The 20608-nt window shown below is 38.8% G+C and overlaps 1 protein-coding gene across 1 annotated transcript in view; it reads right to left on the reverse strand.

Moving 5' to 3' along the window:
* The window catches only part of SSBP1 (single stranded DNA binding protein 1), a 191599-nt gene that overhangs the window by 51598 nt on the left and 119393 nt on the right, over nucleotides 1-20608 (reverse strand). The gene's annotated exons all lie outside the window — the stretch shown is intronic.

Raw genomic sequence — 20608 nt, forward strand, 5'->3', positions numbered from 1 at the left:
AGTGGAAGGCATCATAAACAATTCCAAGATACACATAAAAAATCCACACACCAGAAATGAGTGATGATGTGAGCACAATGATGAACAGAGAGCTCCAAGCTCATGTCCCTCCACAGAAACAACAGAAAACAAGCAGAAACTGTCAGAAATAACTATCAGAACTCTGGAAACACTCAAAGATTTATAGCAACCATGGAAACACCAATTCAAGCAAACAAACTATTTAAAAATGCGGGGAAAGCTTTGTGGTATTTTTACTTACCCTTGCCCACACTCTTCCTCACTTAGCAGAAGTCTTGAAAATGGTAATATGCATTCTCATTGTGGAACCTCAGTCTCTAAGGAAGCAGAGCAGATCTGGGGCAAAAGATTATTGTTGAGACATAAAATAAACCATCGAGGTTGGGTAAGGTGTCTTTGGGAAATTAAGAAATTTAAAAGCATCTGCATATACTGGGGGATTTAGAAAACCACACACATGTACAGGGCAAGATGCATGCTCAGAAAAGACCTGAGAAGACCCTAATCTTTTATTATATGTAGGATAAACTCAGGGAGATCTACACCAAGGCACATTATAATCAGTAAAAAGATCAAAAAAATGGGGGGGGGGGCATCCTGAAAGCAGCAAGAGAGAAGCAACTTCTCACATACAGGAATCTTCAGAAGATTAACAGCCAATTTTTCATCAAAAATTATAATAGGCATTGGTATTGCATATTTAAAGTGCTGAAAGAAAAAAATGTCAACCAAAAATTCTGAATCTAGCAAAACTGTCCTTTAAAAATGAGGGAGGAATGAAGACAATCTCAGATAAATAAAAGGTGAGACAGTGTGCTATCAGTAGACTTGTCTTAAATGAAATGCTAAAAGGAGTACTTCAGGTTGGAATCAAAGGACACCAGATAGTAACTTGAAACTGAAAATATAAAGATCTTCACTAAAGGTGAAATAAAGCTACCCTATGACCCAGCAATTGCACTACTGGATATTTACCCCAAAGATACAGATGTAGTGAAACAAAGGAGCACCTGCACCCCAGTGTTCATAGTGCCAATGTTCACAATAGCCAAATGGTGGAAGGAGCCAAGATCTCTTCTGATAAATGAATGTATAAAAAATATATGGTGTGTGTGTGTGTGTGTGTGTGTGTGTGTATAGTGAAAAAATACTCAGCCATAAGAAAGGATGAATAACTACCATTTACATCAACATGGATAGAACTGGAGAGTATTATGCTAAGTGAAATAAGTTAATTGGATAAAGATAATTATCCTATGGTTTCACTCATATGCAGAATACAAGAAATAGTGCAAAGAACCATAAGGGAAGTAAGGGAAAACTGAATGGGAAAAAAAAATCAGAGAGGGAGACAAACATGAGAGACTCTTAACTCTTGGAAACTAAGGGTTGCTGAAGGGGAAGTGGGTTGGGGTATGGGGTAACTGGGTGATGGGCATTAAGGACGGCACATGATGTGACAAGCACTGAGTATTATATGCAACTGATAAATTATTGAAAACTACATGTGAAACTACTAATGTACTGTATGTTGGCTAACTGAATTTAAATACGAATAAATAAATAAAATAAAAATGTAAGAAAAGGTAACTATGTGGGCTAATAAAAGCCACTTTTATTGTATTTTTTGATTTTATAATTCCTTTTTATTTTATACATAGATTGAAAGAATAATGCATAAAAATAATAATAAATATATTTTCAGGAGCAAATTCTATATAATGATATAATCTGTGAAAAAATAAAAGAGGGGAATGGTGCTAAATAGAATAGTTTTTGTGTTTACTTAAGTTGGTATCAATTCAAACTATAATGTTATAAACTTATGTTTAAGTATAATCACCAGAAATAAAATAACTAAAAATATATACACAAAAGGAAGCAGGAAGGGAATCAAACAGCTACAAAAAAATCAACTCAACAAATCAGAAGGCAGCAATGGAAGAAAATGGAGAAATGACAGAAATGAAAGGAAAAATGTGTAAGACCTACGGAAAACAGCAAAATGGCAGAAGTAACTGCCTTTCCTTATCAGCAACTTCCTTTAAATGTAAACTAATTTACATTTACATGATTTGATTTACAAATCAGCAACTACTTTAAATGTAAATGTACTAAACTCTTCTACCAAACTGCAGAGATTAGCAGGATGAGTTTCTTTAAATGAGCCAACTACTCATGCTGTCTACATGAAACTCACTTTACATCAAAATAGATAAATAAGTTGGGCATGAACAGATGGAAGAAAATATTCCATACAAATACTAACAAAAATAGAACCAAAGTGAAAATACTAATATTAGACAAAATAGACTGAATCAAAAACTGTTATAAGAGACAAAAGACATTACATATTAATAAAAAAATCAATTCAGGAAAAAAAACCATGATTATAATAATACATATTCCAAACAACAAGCCCTAGACTATATGAAATGTTTTTTAAAGGATTTTATTTTATTTTAAAGATATTTATTTATTTATTTATTTTTATTGGAGTTCAATTTGCCAACATATAGCATAACACCCAGTGCTCATCCCATCAAGTGCCCCCCTCAGTGCCTATCACCCAGTCACCCCAACCCCCACCCACCTCCCCTTTCACCACCCCTAGTTCATTTCCCAGAGTTAGGAGTCTCTCATGTTCTGTCTCCCTTTCTGATATTTTCACTAATTTTCTCTCCTTTCCCCTTTATTCCCTGTCACTAATTTTATATTCCCCAAATGAATGAGACCATATAATGTTTGTCCTTCTCCAATTAACTTACTTCATTCAGCATAATACCCTCCAGTTCCATGCACGTCGAAGCAAATGGTGGGTATTTGTCGTTTCTAATGGCTGAGGAATATTCCATTGTATACAGAGACCACATCTTCTTTATCCATTCATGTTTCTATGGACACCGAGGCTCCTTCCACAATTTGGCTATTGTGGCCATTGCTGCTAGAAACATCGGGGTGCAGGTGTGCTGGCATTTCACTGCATCTGTATCTTTGAGGTAAATCCCCAGCAGTGCAATTGCTGGGCCCTAGGGTAGTTCTATTTTTAACTCTTTGAGGAACCTCCACACAGTTTTCCAGAGTGGCTGTACCAGTTCATGTTCCCACTAACAGTGCAAGAGGGTTCCCCTTTCTACACATCCTCTCCAACATTTGTTGTTTCCTCCCATGTCAATTTTCCTCATTCTCACTGCTGGGATCTCATTGTGGTTTCAATCTGTATTTCCCTGATGGCCAGTGATGCGGAGCATTTTCTCATGTGCATGTTGGCCATGTCTGTGTCTTCCTCTGTGAGATTTCTGTTCATGTCTTTTGCCCATTTCCAGATTGGATCGTTGGTTTCTTTGCTGTTGAGTTTAATAATTTTTTTATAGATCTTGGATACTAGCCCTTTATCTGATACGTCATTTGCAAACATCCTCTCCCATTCTGTAGGTTGTCTTTTAGTTTTGTTGACTGTTTCTTTTGCTGTGCAAAAGCTTCTTATCTTGATGAAGTCCCAATAATTCATTTTGCTTTTGTTTCTCTTGCCTTAATGGATGTATCTTGCAAGAAGTTGCTGTGGCCAAGTTCAAAAAGGGTGTTGCCTGTGTTATCCTCTAGGATTTTGATGGAATCTTGTCTCACATTTAGATCTTTCATCCATTTTGAGTTTATCTTTGTGTCTGGTGTAAGAGAATGGTCTAGTTTCATTCTTCTGCACGTGGATGTCCAATGTTCCCCGCACCATTTATTGAAGAGACTGTCTTTTTTCCAGTGGATAGTCTTTCCTGCTTTGTCAAATATTAGTTGACCATAGAGTTGAGGGTCCACTTCTGGATTCTCTATTCTGTTCCATTGATCTATGTGTCTGTTTTTGTGTCAGTACCACACTGTCTTGATGACCACAGCTTTGTAGTACAACCTGAAATCTGGCATTGTGATGCCCCCAGCTCTGGTTTTCCTTTTCAATATTCCCCTGGCTATTCGGGGTCTTTTCCAATTCCACACAAATCTTAAGATGATTTGTTCCAACTCTCTGAAGAAAGTCTATGGTATTTTGATAGGGATTGCATTGAAGGTGTAAATCGCCCTGAGTAGCATTGATATTTTCACAATATTAATTCTTCCAATCCATGAGCATGGACCATTTTTCCACCTCTTTGTGTCTTCCTCAATTTCTTTCAGAAGTGTTCTGTAGTTTTGAGGGTATAGATCCTTTACCTCTTTCGTTAGGTTTATTCCTAGGTATCTTATGCTTTTGGGTGCAATTGTAAATGGGATTGACTCCTTAATTTCTCTTTCTTCAGTCTCATTGTTCGTGTATAGAGAGGCCACTGACTTCTGGGCATTTATTTTGTATCCTGCCACACTGGTGAAGTGCTGTATGAGTTCTAGCAATCTTGGGGTTGAGTCTTTTGGGTTTTCTAGGTACAGTATCATGTCATCTGTGAAGAGGGAGAGTTTGACTATTTCTTTGCCAATTTGATTGCCTTTTATTTCTTTTTGTTGGCTGATTGCTGAGGCTAGGACTTCTAGGACTATGTTGAATAGTAGTGGTGAGAGTGGACATCCCTGTCATGTTCCTGATCTTAGGGGAAAGGTTCCCAGTGTTTCCCCATTGACAATGATATTTGCTGTGGGCTTTTCATAGATGGCTTTTAAGATGCCGAGGAATGTTCCCTCTATCCCTATACTCTGAAGAGCTTTGATCAGAAATAGATTCTGTATTTAGTCAAATGCTTTCTCTGCATCTATTGAGAGGATCATATGGTTCTTGTTTTTTCTCTTGTTGATATGATCTATCACCTTGATTGCTTTATGAGTGTCAAACCAGCCTTGCATCCCGGGGATAAATCCCACTTAGTCATGGTGAATAATCTTCTTAATGTACTGTTGGATCCTACTGGCTAGTATCTTTTTGAGAATTTTTGCATCTGTGTTCATCAGGGAGGTTGGTCTATAATTCTTTTTGGTGGGGTCTTTGTCTGGTTTTGGAATTAAGGTGATGCTGCCTCATAGAACAAGTTTGGAAGTACTCCATCCCTTTCTATCTTTCAGCTTTAGTAGAATAGGTAGTGTTTCTTCTGTAAATGTTTGATAGAATTCCCCTGGGAAGCCATCTGGCCCTGGATTTTTGTGTTTGGGGAGGTATTTGATGACTGCTTCAATTTCCTCCCTGGTTATTGGCCTGTTCAGGTTTTCTATTTCTTCCTGTTCCATTTGCAAGTTTGTGGTTTTCCAGAAATGCGCCCATTTCTTCTAGATTGCCTAATTTATTGGCATATAGCTGCTCATAATATGTTTTTAAAACCATTTGTATTTCCTTGGTATTGGTTGTGATCTCTCCTTTTAATTCGTGATTTTATTAATTAAAATATTTTTCTCAAAAAAAATATTTTTCTCTTTTGTTTTTAATAAGGTTGGCTAATGGTTTATCTATCTTATTAATTCTTTCAAAGAACCAACTCCTGGTTTTGTCGATCTGCTCTACAGTACTTCTGATCTCTATTTCATTGAGTTCTGCTCGAATCTTTATTAACTCTCTTTTTCTGCTGGGTGTAGGTTTTATTTGCTGTTCTTTCTCCAGTTTCTTTAGGTGCTCCAGTTTCTTAGCTTGTGTATTTGAGTTTTTTCCAATTTTTTAAGGGATGCTTGTATTGCAATGTATTTTCCTCTCAGGACTGCTTTTGCTGTATCCCAAAGATTTTGAATGGTTATATCTTCATTCTCATTGAATGAATCTTTTTCATTCTTCTCTGATATCCTGGTTGACCCTTTCATCTTTTAGCAGGATGGTCTTTAACCTCCATGTGTTTGAATATCTTCCAAATTTCTTCCTGTGATTGAGTTCTAGTTTCAAAGCAGTATGGTCTGAAAAGATGCAGGGGATGATCCCAGTCTTTTGGTATTGGTCAAGACCAGATTGGTGACCCAGTATGTGGTCTATTCTGGAGGAAGTTCCATGCGCACTTGAGAAGAACGTGTATTCAGTTGCATTTGGATGTAAAGTTCTATAAATATCTGTGAAATCCATCTGGTCCAGTGTATCATTTAAAGCTCTTCGTTCTTTGGAGATGTTGTGCTTAGATCTGTCATTTGCAGAAAGTGCCTTGTTGAAGTCTCCTAGTATAAGTGTATTATTATCTAATTATGTCTTTACTTTGGTTATTAATTGATTGATATTCTTGGCAGTTCCCACATTAGGGGCATAAATATTCATGATTGTTAGGTCCTCTTGTTGGATAGACCCTTTAAGTATGATATAGTGTTCGTCTTCATCTCTTACTACAGTCTTTGGGATAAACTTTATCTGATATAAGGATTGCTAGCCCTACTTTCTTTTGAGGATCATTTGAATGGTAAATGGTTCTCCAACCTTTCATTTTCAGGCTGGAGGTGTTCTTAGGTCTAAAATGAGTCTTTTGTAGACAGCAAATAGATGGGTCTTGCTTTTTTATCCAGTCTGAAGCCCTGCGCCTTTTGATGGGGTCATTAAGCCCATTCGAGTTCAGAGTTACTATTGAAAGATATGAATTTAGTGTCATCATAATACCTATTCAGTCCCTGTTTTTGTGGCTTATTTCTTTGGGCTTCCTCTTTCTTTTACTGAGTGCCCCTTAATATTTCTTGCAGAGCTTGTTTGGTGGTCACATATTCTTTCAGTTTCTGTCTATCTTGGAAGCTCTTTATCTCACCCTCTATTCTGAATGAGAGCCTTGCTGGATGGAGTCTTCTTGGCTGCATGTTCTTTTCATTAGGACCCTGAGTATATCCTTCTGGCCTGCCAGGTCTCTGTGGAGAGGCCTACTGCTAATCTAATATTTCTCCCCATATGAGTTAGGGATCTCTTGTCTCTTGCTGGTTTAAGCATTCTCTTTATCTTTGGAATTTGCAAGTTTCACTATTAAATGTCGAGGTATTGAATGGTTTTTATTGATTTTAGGTGTGATCTCTCTATCTCCTGGATCTGAATGCTGTTTCCCTCCCCAATTATGGAAGTTCTCAGCTATGATTTGTTCAAATATGCTTTCTGGTCCTCTCTTTCTGTGCCCTCTGGAACCCCAATTAAACATAGATTTTTTGGGCAGCCCAGGTGGCTCAGTGATTTAGCACAGACTTCAGCCCAGGGCACAATCCTGGATACCCGGGATTGAGTCCCATGTCAGGCTCCCTACATGGAGCCTGTTTCTCCCTCTGCCTGTGTCTGCCTCTCTCTCTCCCTATGTTTCTCATGAGTAAATAAATAAAATCTTATATATATATATATATATATATATATATATATATATATATATATATTTCCTTCTGAGGCTGTCCTTTATTTTCCTTAAATGGTCTCGTGGTCTTTTAATTATTTTTCTTTTTTCCTCAGCTTCCTTCTTGCCATCAACTTGTCTTCTATGTCACTCACTCTTTCTTCTACCTCATTAACCCTCATCGTTAGGACCTCCAGTTTGGATTGCAACTCATTTAATTGATTTTTAATTTAGGCCTGACTAGATCTAAATTCTGCAGTCATGAAGTCTCTTGAATTCTTTATGCTTCTTTCCAGAGCCACTGGTAGCTTTCTAATTGGTTTTCTGACATCGAATTGTAATCCAAATTCTGTAACTCTGTGGCAGAGAGTACTGTTTCTGATTCTTTCTTTTGTGGTGAGTTCCTCTTTCTAGTCATTTTGCTCAGTGCAGAGTGGCTAAAACTGAGTTGTACTGGAAAAAGGAACAAAAAAAAGAAAAAAAACAAAACAAAACAAAACAGAAAAAGACCAGGAGGGGTATCCTCTGATTCTGTATACTGTAAATCCCTCGACTTCCCCTAGAGCTTTCCAGCGCTGCTCCGTCCAGAACTTGCTCTTCCCCTGTCCTTCCAGCTGGTCTTCTGGGGGAGGGGCTGCTGTGCTGATTCTCAGGTGCACGGCTTAGTGGGAGCTGTTTACCCTGGGAGGCCTGTTCCCTGGCAGCCGCCCCCCGCCCCGCACCAGGTGACACCAGGATGAACAACCCACAACCCCACCGTTGGTGGCCAGCTCTCCAGTCCTAGAGTCAGCTCCCGCAGTAACTACCGCAGCTCCCAGTCCACAGGCGCCTGTATGCTCCAGGGGCGGGGAGCACTTATCTGCACAGCTGGGGGCGCCCAGTGGCAGGAGCATCCTCACTGTCCTGTGCCCTCCTGGCCTCCGCCTGTCCCAAGCGGAGCACCGGATCCTGGGCTGTGTCCCCCGGCACCCTGGGCTCTAGGACCCGCACCGCTGGGATCGCTCTGGGGCCGCGCAGCCCCCTTCCCACGCAGCCCCCTCTGCCCGAGCCACCGCCCAAGCTGCTCCCAGGGCCCCGCTGGGCGCCACTGCAGCCCCTTAGGGAGCTCGACTCTGGGGTGTGGGGCGCTCTCCCCTGGGTGCACCTCCTCTGTTAGTGACCCCGGGAACCTGGGGGCTCCACTTCCCCTCCTGGGATCCTGCCCAAGCTCCCTGCTAAGTGCCTTTCCGTCTGGGGAGAATCTGGTGTGGATTTTTAAAGTTGCTGCTTCTCCAGGGCTGCACATTCCTGTCCTGGAGGCTCTCGCTGCCCCCCTTAGCCCGGCTTCTCGCGGGGCTCCTCCCCCACTGGATTTTTTTTTCCTCTTCCTACTTTGTTAGAAGCGTGAACTCCTCTCTGTAGCATTCCAGCTGTTTCTCTCTTTAAATCAGGCCGAATTTGTAGGTTTTCAGGATGATTTGAAAGTTATCTAGGTAAGTTGGTGGGAACAGGTGACTTGGGGACCCTACTCCTCTGCCATCATGCCCGCCACCCTATTATATGAAATGTTAATAGAACTGAAGGCAGAACTTCAATATCCCATTTTCAATAAAACAACTAAACACAATACTAATAAGAAAATAAAGAACTTGAACAGGATAAACTCACTAGGCCTAAAAAAAAAGAGTTCAGACCACCCAGTAAAAGCAGAATACACATTCTTCTCAAGTGCACATGGAGCATTCTCCAAGACAGTTCATAGATTAGGCCAGAAGTCTCAACAGGGTTACAAAGATTGAAATCAAAGTATATTTTCTGACTATCTATAATGAATAAAACTAAAAATCAGTAACAGAAGGAAAATTGACAATGATATTTGCTGTGGGCTTTTCGTAGATGGCTTTTAAGATGTCGAGGAAAGTTCCCTCTATCCCTACACACTGAAGAGTTTTGATCAGGAATGGATGCTGTATTTTGTCAAATGCTTTCTCTGCATCTAATGAGAGGATCATATGGTTCTTGGTTTTTCTCTTGCTGATATGATGAATCACATTGATTGTTTTATGAATGTTGAACCAGCCTCGTGTCATGGGCAAAAGACATGAAGAGAAATCTCACAGAGGAAGACATAGACATGGCCAACAAGCACATGAGAAAATGCTCTGCATCACTTGCATCAGGGAAATACAAATCAAAACCACAATGAGATACCACCTCACACCAGTGAGAATGGGGAAAATTAACAAGGCAGGAAACAACAAATGTTGGAGAGGATGCGGAGAAAAGGGAACCCTCTTACACTGTTGGTGGGAATGTGAACTGGTGCAGCCACTCTGGAAAACTGTGTGGAGGTTCCTCAAAGAGTTAAAAATAGACCTGCCCTACGACCCAGCAATTGCACTGCTGGGGATTTACCCCAAAGATTCAGATGCAATGAAACGCCAGAACACCTGCACCCCGATGTTTCTAGCAGCAATGTCCACAATAGCCAAACTGTGGAAGGAGCCTCGGTGTCCATCGAAAGATGAATGGATAAAGATGTGGTTTATGTATACGATGGAATATTCCTCAGCCATTAGAAACGACAAACACCCACCATTTGCTTCGATGTGGATGGAACTGGAGGGTATTATGCTGAGTGAAGTAAGTCAATCGGAGAAGGACAAACAGTGTATGTTCTCATTCATTTGGGGAATATAAATAATAGTGAAAGGGAATATAAGGGAAGGGAGAAGAAATGTGTGGGAAATATCAGAAAGGGAGACAGAACATAAAGACTCCTAACTCTGGGAAATTAACTAGGGGTGGTGGTGGGAGAGGAGGGTGGGGGGTTGGGGTGAAGGGGTGACGGGCACTGAGGGGGACACTTGACGGGATGAGCACTGGGTGTTATTCTGTATGTTGGTAAATTGAACACCAATAAAAAATTAATTTATTAAAAAAAAAACAGCCTGGAATGATCAGAAAAGAAAATTAAGAAAACAATTCCATTCGCAGTAACACCTGAAGAATGAAAGACCTATTACCTAAACACCTTTTACTTATACCTTAAAATACAGTTTAACCAAGGAGGTGAAAGACTTGTACACTGAAAACTAAACAACACTGCTGAGAGAAATTAAAGCAGACTATTGTATTAATGAGCAAATGACGGCTTCTGTGTACTGGCTCCTATCCTAGCTTGTTCACTTCACTGCTGACCAAGACCCGGCCTGATAGCTTAATAGCCGACCAGCTGTTAACTTTTATGTATCTAATTATTTTTCAAATAGCCAAAATAAGCATATTTCACTGTTTTGAACCTGCCTGCCTTGCAAATGCCCTTCAGGGTTGTATGGTAATATGGCTCTGTCCACTTCTCCATGTCATACTCTCACCTTTTTGTTTCCTTTCCTCCAGATACCCTAATATTCTCTCTGCTTGCTGCACAAGTTTTGCTCTCTCCTCCTGCCTCAGGGCCTTTGAACATACTATTCTTATCTCTTCAATGTTTCCTCCCCTTTCCACCCACCTTTCCTAGTTAACTTTTAGTCATCCTGCAGCCCCTACTCAAAGGTCACTTACTCAGGAATGCTTTCTCTGACACATTCTGTGAAATGCTCTCATTTCACACATCACTTTTTCTCATGGCATTTTTTACAGTTAATAATTATATGTGTGTGTGTGTGTGTGTGTTCAGTTTGCTGTTATTATTTCTTTTCAATGCCAGTTCTCCATCTGTATCAGGAAAATAAATCATTTTCTTTTTTCTTAGTTATAGCATATATCAAGGGTTCAATTATATAGCGGTCCTGGCTGGCTCAGTCAGTAAAGCATGTGACTCTTGATCTTGCAGTTGTGAGTTCAAGCCCCATGTTGGGCGCAGACCAAACTGAAATAAAAATAAGTATTGGGGATGCCTGGGTGGCTCAACAGTTGAGCATCTGCCTTTGATTCAAGTCGTGGTCCCGAGGTCCTGGGATGGAGTCCCGCATTGGGCTCCCCACAGGGAGCCTGCTTCTCCCTCTGCCTGTTTCTGGCCTCTCTCTGTGTGTCTCTCATGAATAAACAAATTTTTAAAATCTTCAAAATAATATCTATATCTACACCTATATCTATGTATCTTTGCTTCTCTTTCATGGTAAGTGAAGTTGAGTGTATTTTCACAGTTTTTAAAGCCTTTTGTATTTGTTTCTCTGAAAACTGCCTCCTTATATACTTACTATTTTTCTATTGTTTTGTTGGCTTTTCTTATGATTTTTTTTCTTATGATTTTTAACACATTTTTGTACACAATGAAGTAAATATACTCTTATACTCTTTTAGTCTCATATGCATTAGAAATATCTTTGTTTGCTCATTGCCTTCTGATTTTGACTATGCTTTGCCATGAAATAAATTTTTTAATTACACAGCATTTCAATCATTTTATGCATGGCTCTCAAGTTTTGTGCTTTGTTTGCAAAGTCCTGCTGCAGGGCTACATTCTTCTGTTGTTATGAAATGTTTTCTCTTGAGCTATTTTTTAGGCTATGGGTGATATTACTGTTTGTTTACTGTTTTTTTAGTCTTTCAGTTTTTCTTCAATAAACTTTGCTGCTCTTATAAACAAAGATAAGCAATAAACTTTTAAAACTTTATATTTACTTTAAACTTTCTTATGTAAAGGAGATAATTTTTTCAACATAACATATATTCAATCTACTTTATTTCTTGTTCAACTGAGTTACTTACTGTCATAACAAACTGTAAAAATGTTACCTTTCTCCTAAAGGAGTGTTTTAATTTTTACCAATATACTTATTTATTTTTTACTTTTAAAGATTTTATTTATTTATTCATGAGAGACAGAGAGAGAGAGAGAGGCAAAGACATAGGCAGAGGAAGCAGGCTCCCTGTGAGGAGCCCAATGGGGGACTCGATCCCAGGACCCCAGGATCACAACCTGAGCCAAAGGCAGATGCTTGACCACTGAGTCACCCAGGTGCCCCTTATTTATTTTTTAAGATTTATTTATCCATGAGAGACACAGAGTAATTTGGTTAATGTAAATTAAGAATATCTTTGAAATGTAGGGTAGACAATATTTATTATTAGTGAATAGGAAGTTGAATGACTTACTCAAGGTCACAAAGAAATTTAGTAGCAAATCAGTTCTAGTGACCAGAGTCACCTGATTTCTAGACTAGTGTTCATTATGAATACAAAATATTACCTTTATAGAAGGTTTCTTATGAATAATGAATTGTCCTGCATGATCTGTTAAAACCTACAAATCCTGATATTTTGAGACTTATACATATCCTTGAAGAAACTATTTCATTTTGGCACATAATAGATGCTCAGTAAATTTTATGCATATATCTTATTCTAGAGTAAACTCTAAAGGAGGGTGAGATGTAAATTTGAAAATGGGAAAAAGAAAAATAGGTAAATTTCCTTTATAATCTCGGAGTATGGAAAGACTCTCACTGTGATACAAAATCAAGAGACATAAAATAGATGATAAATTTGACCACATGAATATTTTTTAAAGTCCAGCTATTGCTTGTCAAAGTGACCCTAAGGTAAATCAAACACAACAAACAAATATGGAGAAAATATTGATACACTATATCACAGGTAAAAAGCTAATCTCCTTAACATATAAAAAGCTCTTAAAACCAAGAAAATAGATTAAAACCTAACAGAAGAAAGTAAAAAAAATATAAATAAATTGTCCTCAAAAAAATATACATTAATAGTCCTTACAAAAATGATGTTAATCTTCACTCATTATAAGAGAAATTGACATTAAAATTATAAAATATCATTTCTCACCTATCAGATTGGTAAAAATGATTTGCTGGGAAGATGGAGGCAGGACAGAGAAAACTGCTTTTTCTGATGACCAGCTCCCCTGATGGCAGGTTCAAGAACACCCTCAGAGGGAAGGAGGTTGGGTATGTCCACCTACTATCCTATGGCATTGGAGATAAGCTTTCAGGTGTGTTCTACTATACTAACAGGATATTGATAGTATGAGGTTATGTCTTGTTATGTTATGACACAACATCTCCAAGAACACACAACAAAGGAAGAGAAACAGATGGAGATAAACATGTAAATATAAATAAATATATGGGAGTCTATCACTGGTAAAAGTTGGCTGAAATACAAGGCTTAGATAGATGGCATCAGAACATCCCAAACAGGGGGGAAAAAGGACCCTAGGCTTCCCCCAACCCCTCATTCCTTTTCTCACTCTGCCTCTGCAAAATCCACCACATGGTTTCTGGCCTTCTTGTGGGTCTCTGGCTCTCAAAGAAACAAAAGAAGGCAAAAGAAGGAGCTAGGCTTGGTTTCTGTCCCTGAACTCATGAAGCAGAAAGATCCCTTCACCTTACAATAGGAGTAGGGGAGGGAGTAGGTCAACAGGTCAGGAGTGTTTAGGGACAATCTCTCCTCCTGGAAACCAGTGAAACAAGGAATAAATGTAACAACTGTAATCATAATCTGTCATACTTAATCCATGAGCCACCCTCCCAGTTATATACAGCCAATTTTCTGTGTACACTCACCCTGTCCTATCCTCATTCTGGACTACTTACTATTTGCCAAATGCTTACTTACCAAATGCTATCCCTATCTCCCTAAATTCAGACTTCTGTTCATGCTGATTCTGACTCCTGAAATGCCCTCTTTTCCTGTCTTTTTCTATGAATGTCCTCCTAAGACTTTAAGACTCGCTTAAGTGATTAGTCTCTTTTTTTTAATATTTTATTTAATTATTAATGAGACACACACAGAGAGAGAATCAGAGACACAGGCAGAGGGAGAAGCAGTCTCCACGCAGGGAGTCCAATGTGGGACTCATCCCGGGACTTGATCCTGGGACTCCAGGACCATACCCTGAGCCAAAGTCAGATGCTCAACTGCTGAGTCACGCAAGCATCCCTAAGTGATTAGTGTCTTAAGTGACCTGTTCCTCCAGCTAGATGTGATCTCCCCCTCAGTGGGATTTCCCAAATACTCTGTATGTCTCTAGAACCCAGCAGCTCAGCATGGCACGAGTTATTTGTATCCCAATTATGTAGCTTTGAGTTCACAGTTCTTAGTTCTGGGCAGGGTCAACTGTTATAGTCTTCAGAGAATTGGCTGCAATATCTAACACATTGCATGTATTCAGTAAGTTTTCATTAAAAGAGGGATAAATCTAGGTGTAAATCTATTATAAAGAATTCCCCAGGTTTTTTCAAAAAAAGCTCTGCCAACTGAAAATCCAAATGCTCTTTGTTACATGTATACATGCATCATGACCTTCAAACAGCAGTGATGTGTGAGACCAAAGTGGTGGTCGCCAGAGGGGAGGTGGGATGGGTGAAACAGATAAAGGGGATTAAGAGGTAGAAACTTACAATTAGAAAATAAAAAGTCATGGAGATAATAAGTACAACATAGGAAATGCAGTGAATAATACTGTAATAACATTGTACGGTGACAGTTGGTGACTACACTTATCATGGGGAGTAGCATATAGAATTGTTAAATCGATGTATAGAATTGTTGAATCAATACGTTGTACATCTGAAACTAATGTAACATTGTTTGTTAATTATATGTCAATAAAATTAAGTTAAAAAGTTTTGTAAATATAGTACAGTTAAGACAGACATTAATTTTCAATGCAAAATTACTATAATTTTGTAGCAAAAAAAAAGAGGTGATGTACTTCTTAGGGATCTAATGATCAAGTAAGGTTTTCAATCTACTGCATATCTCTCATGTGTCAGAGGCTTTACATTGGTTATCTCATTCAACCACTACAACAACCCTATTCCTAAGGCAGTATCTAACATTTATGGAGATCTTACTATGTACTATGCCATGCCATCTTTTAAGAACTCAATACTTAATACATAATTTATAATCTGCAACTAGTCTATGTGGTAGTAGTGGCATTAACTCTGTTTTAATATTTAAGGAAAGTGAAATAGATAGAGGTTATGTAACACACCCAAGAAGACTCTCCGAATTTGTAAGTAATAAAGCCAGGATGCAAATGCCAGCAGCCTGACTCCACAGCCTGAGCCCTTAGCCACTAGTTATTATTATCCCCCTTTTCAGAATGACAAAACTGAGATCTAAAGGGCTTAAATAATTTACCCCAGCACACAGTTAAATTATAAGTGAGGCTAGATTTTGAAACTAAATCTATCTGACTCTACAGCTTCCTATCAACCTCTAAATGTCTACTACCTCCCTTACAAATGAACTTTCTCTCTTAATAAACTTAAAAATATTTTGGGGCACCTGGGTAGCCCAGTCGGTTAAATGTCCAACTCTTGATTTCAGCTGAGGCCAGATCTCAGGGCCCTCAGATGGAGCCCTGTGTCAGGCTCCACACTCAGCAAAGAATTTCTTGAGATTCTCTCTTTCCCTCTGTCCCTTCCCCCACTCATGCATGCACACGCTCTCTCTCTCAAATAAATAAATGAATCTTTAAAAATATATATATATTGAGCTATAGAGCTTTGGGACCCAATACAGGAAGACGGAATGCAGCCCAGGTGAAATGATAATCTAAATAAAACAAACTTTTATTTTCCCCCATCAAACACAATGCTCTCTTGAACTTTTGAGAGATGTTCCAGGATCCTAAACTATTAATTCCATCTCTAAATAAAGAAGGAAAGCAATGAAATTTAAATTACTTAATACATAATAGATAAATTACAAGTCCCTTTGACATCTGCCAGCAGTGAGTGCTGTCGGAAGGAGATATAGGGTAGAGATGGCAAAAGGAATACAACTCGAGACCCCAGTGCTGGTATTATCAGGACGGTGATGGTCCACTGACCAGTGCTGGTTTCTGAACTGATTGTTACTGTTCTGTGAAAAGAACATTACAAACATGAAAGTAGACATTTAGAAACACTTAACAGCAATCTGGCTTGGTCTGGGATCCAGATGCAAATCCAAGGGCTGCTGCCAACTGATTTTGAACAAACCAACCCCTGAACTTTGGTTGCCGTATTAAAATAAAGGTGGTCCTTTAGAGGCAGAGGCAAGGACTAAAGACCTGACATGACTTGAAAGTTACAAAGAGTGAGGAGTAGATGGAAGCGAGGCGAGGAGAGACATGAAACAAAGCTACAGGGAGATGTAAGAGACAAACCCACACCTCTGAACAGCCCACAGCCAGGTGAGAACACTGGGAATTTATCTGTGTGGCTCCCCCATCTCATTTCTCAGCAGTCAAGGTTCATGCCCCAGGTTACAACTACTCAGAATTCATGATGATGCCATCTTCCCCTTAATAGGCACTCAAAAGCCCAAACTAAGGCCTGATAGTGTGCCTTTTTATACAAGCTTTAAAGTAGTGTGGCAACTTGGCATGGATAGGCTCAGCTTATGGACATGAAACCTATTCATGCTCAGAGCTTCAACTCAGCCTCCAGCCAGTTTAGAGAGGCCCAAAAAGGTGGTGGCAGTATGATCAAGGAGACAGGCAAAGCCTTTGGAAGCACAGAGGCAACTGAGAAGATCTGAGGAGATGTAGAATGTTTGTGTCTAATAAAAATGACTCCATAGGTATTCTATAGAAATTAATAAGAATGAAAATATAAAGCATTTAGCACATGTTGGTCTAGATTGATGGCAAAGACAGAAGGAACTTTGGAAACTGTATCATTTGAGATGTTTTTAATTATAGCAATGAAAAGCCCAATTCAAGTTGTCTTAAACACTGAAAGTAACTTCATAGTTACTGGATTATACAACTAAAAATATCCAAAGAGAAGACTTAAACTCTGGCATGGTTTTATCAGGACTTCAGCTACATTTCTCCGCAATTCTTTTGTTTTGAGCTCCTCTGTGGATGTACTTCATCCTTAGACAGCTTCCCTGGTGGTTGCCAAGTGAGAGCAGCAACTCTGATGTCTCATTCACCTACCACATTGCCCAAAGCAAGGTCTCAACATAGCTCATTACAATTTTATCTCAATACTGAATATAGAGGTACTGTTGTTTAATAAGCCAAACTGCACCATATATTCATCCCCACTCCCACTAGTAAGCTTAGGTCATGCAGACCACACCCTAGGATATGACCATGACCTAAGAGAGGAGGAGTGGAGTGGACTCTGGGCAGCAGTCACAGTGTCCCACCACTGAGATCATCAGGTCTAATTCTTTTGTTTTTTAGATAAAGCAAATCTAAAAACCAAAGCTCATTGACTTTCCAAATTTACAATTTTACAATTTTTTCAGTTTGTCAATGAAGAACTGAACCACAGTCTACTGAAACTGAATATCAATCCCTTACATACTCCCAAAGAAGAACGTTGAGTGTGGAAGAAAAATGGTAATGTCAGAAACATGGAAGGCATGTATGTGGTAATAAATATGGTGAGATGACAATAGTTCACCCAGGGAACCAATAGAAATGAAGAGCCATAATCAGACTAAGTGGTAAATACAAGCAAGATATGTAACATATACACATGAGTTTAGAAGGGATCTTTGAAGTACCATATACATAAAATTATGTACCTGAGAGGTGATCCCTGTCCTCTTGATCTGAAAGTCAGACATGACTGACTCATAAGACTGGAGACAGGATGGGGAACCAGAGTGTAGAGAAAAGTCATCCTCTTGACCAAACAGGGCAAGCATTCCTATTCCCATTGTTACATTCTCCACTTACTATACTGAAATCTATTGGTTGGTATCAGAGATCCATTTTGATGCAAAGTACTTAAGCTACACAGAAAGTCATGGAACATGAGCCCAAGTCCGTGTAAAGAGAAAAAGGAACCAGAAAGAAAATGAGCAGTGGTTGGTGGGCATGTCAGGAGAGAAAGGTGGATGTGATACCTGAAATTCTTAGTAGACTAACTTAGAGAAGAGAGAGAGAGAAAGAAAGGAAAGGAAAGGAAAGGAAAGGAAAGGAAAGGAAAGGAAAGGAAAGGAAAGGAAAGGAAAGGAAAGGAAAAGGAAAAGGAAAAGGAAAAGGAAAAGGAAAAGGAAAAGGAAAAGGAAAAGGAAAAGGAAGGAAAAGAAAGTAAGGGGAGAAAAGAAAAATCTTTAGAATCAATCATATACAGGATTGGATAAAATTGGGTGAAACTGATAGGATTATTAGAAAAGTTTCACACACTCCAAAATTTAGTGGTGTGATAAACAGCCCAGGTTCAGTTAGATACATGGATGATGATGAGATGATGATTAGATGGATAGGCAGACAGAGAGACAGACAGCAAGACAGGTAGACAGGTAGACCTTTTCCTTTTCAAATTGAGGAATGAGATGACAAAGAGAGAAGATATTTATACAAGAAAAACTCAAGTCCAGAAAATATAAAGAAGAAAAAAGACCCTCAAATTAAGAGTTCATGACCCAATCAATAAGAAAAAAGACCCTCAAATTAAGAATTCATGACCCAATCAGTAAGAAAAAAAGACCCTCAAACTGAAGAATTCATGACTCAATCAATAATTAAGATACCTGACTCAGCCTAGAACAATGGAAATAGTAAGACCTGTAAGTATGAGGCCAAAGAGCACACAGGGCAGGACTCAGCGTAGGTTGTTAAGAAGATCATCTCAGTAAAAAGTTCTCTTGAAACTAGTTCAGTTGGCTGATGACAATACACAACTTGGCATATGGTAAGAATGAAAAGGACAGTTAGCAACCAGGAGAAATAGGAATTAACTAACTAGGCAACAAAAGGGTGAAACAGGAAGAAACTGTCAAAATTAGTAAACGCTGCCAATTCCCACACTATTCCTCTGCATACAAAGCACTTTCCACATTCTCTGATGGCCATGAAAGTCTTAAAAGGAAAAACCCTTTGTTTTGTGAATGTGTAAATAGGTGATTTAATCAACTGGATAGCAATCTGAATTTTAAGAAATCCTAATTATTTCACAGCATGTGGCAGAATAAAAATGCATTTCACATTTCTGAGACAAATTTCTTGAATGTTCAATATTTTTACATGAAAATGGATAGGCTTTAGTATAAAATCAGTTTAATCTCTCGTGGATTAATGAAAAATAATATTTGAAGAACACATTTTTGGAATGACGAGCAACTTTTCAGTGTACTTGTGGATGAAAGTGTGTGATCATGAGTACCCAAAGGCATATATGAAAACTCTCAGGCAAAATCCTCAAGAACTCCACCACTTTGTACCCTCCTTTCAGAAAACATGTGTGATTTTAAATAAAAAGCAGTAAACCAGAAGGAAAATGCATTGGGGAAAAAAATTCCATCCTATTATTTATAAATATACATTATAGTTTTATTCCAAAACACAGAAATCCTGTTTATTCCAAATACTAAAATGACTTTTGGGTGGCCTCAGTAAACCTAATAAGCAAACAAGAATTCTATAGATCTTGTAAGTAAATAATGGGAACTAACTACAACCACCCATATATATACAAACATACACACATACACTTACCCAGGAGACATCTGGTCATTAGAAAAATTGCTAATCATCTGACAAACTTTTGGTAAATTATCGCTCAGCTATCTGATTTACACTTTGCCCAAATAGACCCCTGGTAGTTATTTTCCCTCAGTTCCACTTTTTTTGTGTGTGTTTTTAAGATAAGGCAGAGAGTATTTTAACAGAAATATTTGAGTTTTGTAGAATCCAACAAAGATTCCTGAGTGAATTCCAATTCTTGAGACTAGCACTCATGTTTTCAATATTTTAAACATTCAGTCATGAGTTAGGAATAAGCAAAGAAGCAGTTAAAGAGACTAGAGCCATGCCAACACTCAGGAGTCATCAATGATCTCTTTTGAAACTCCAGTCAGATCTAGATCCTATGAAAGACTGGGACTGAGATATATAGCATGATTGCTGTGGATCAGCTGGGAGGTAAGTGTGTCAATGGAGCTCTATATCAGCTTATTTTGTAGACATAATGTTCTTGATCCACGGAACGTAGCTGTGTAGATCAGTGAAGACAACAGTGTATCCTGTTAGAACACATCCAGTTCCCCAAGACAAAATTCCTTGTAATTCACGGCCACATAAGGCTGGTGCAGCTGTGACCACCTGCCAGATAGAGTAGAGGGATCAGAACTTCCTTCCCACCTGAGATTTCCTCAACACCTGAACAGAAATGAGAGCCACTACATTTACCATGCAAAGGGGTTCAAGATATAAGAATACAGTATGAAAGCTTCTTTCCATTGCACTAACTACCCCTACACCTCCCAGTCATCCCTAGACAGGTATTCCCAAGCAGTTGCTGGGAGATAGCTTTCCACTCCCCAACATCTGTTTCTATCATCTCTATGACAGGATGGAGAAGAAAGAGTCATCATTCTTCAGCTCCCTTACTCTCTGAGTTCCTATCCTGACTGAAAAATCCAGCACCTCAACAAAC

This window comes from Vulpes vulpes, chromosome 7 (genome assembly GCF_048418805.1).
Source record: "Vulpes vulpes isolate BD-2025 chromosome 7, VulVul3, whole genome shotgun sequence".
NCBI lineage: Eukaryota > Metazoa > Chordata > Mammalia > Carnivora > Canidae > Vulpes > Vulpes vulpes.